We start from the raw sequence: 859 nt of genomic DNA on the forward strand, positions 1-859 counted from the left end.
AAAAAAAAAAAAAACGAAGGTAATTTCCTATTTTGACGTTCATAAAATCATGGCGAACCAAAAAGTTTATTTCAGTAAAACATTTCATAATTATAAATGGAACACACTACGAACAGCGAGTAAAAAAATGAGGGAAAATGTTAGACTCATTTTGAAAAGAGTTTCGCCCTGGGCCTTGGGTACATGTGATAAATCATGGCGAACCAAAAAGTTTCGCTCTGGGTCCTGGGTACATGTGATATAATTCTTCACCAATCGGGCATACCAAGCAAGACAAATCGCTGAATCTGACAAAGATCGAGCCAGTGTCGTAATTGTATGCCTTTCGTTGATTATCTGCTGATCCGTAAGTATTTCGTTGGGATTCACAATAAAACGAGGAGCAACAGGGCGTCCACGAAATATGCTAATCAGGTTGAAATGAAACTGAAACTAAAACAAATTCGATTTTACGAACGTCAAATGGGAAATTACTATCACGAATTAGACTAGATGATCAAGGCAGGAGCGCCTTTGATCCACAAGTCTGCATCGGGACGTACTCTTTTACTTGTTTCAGTCATTTGACTGCGGCCATGCTGGAGCACCGCCTTTAGTCGAGCAAATCGACACCAGGACTTATTCTTTGGATGCCTAGTACTTATTCTATCGGTCTCTTTTGCCGAACCGCTAAGTTACGGGGACATAAACACACCAGCATCGGTTGTCAAGCGATGTTGGGGGGACAAACAGACATACAAACATATACATACATGTATATATACATATATACGATGGGCTTCTTTCATTTTCCGTCTACCAAATCCACTGACAAGGCTTTGGTCGGCCCGAGGCTATAGTAGAAGACACTTGCCCAAGG

The sequence above is a fragment of the Octopus bimaculoides genome, chromosome 25 (assembly GCF_001194135.2).
Source record: "Octopus bimaculoides isolate UCB-OBI-ISO-001 chromosome 25, ASM119413v2, whole genome shotgun sequence".
NCBI classification, from domain to species: Eukaryota; Metazoa; Mollusca; class Cephalopoda; order Octopoda; family Octopodidae; genus Octopus; species Octopus bimaculoides.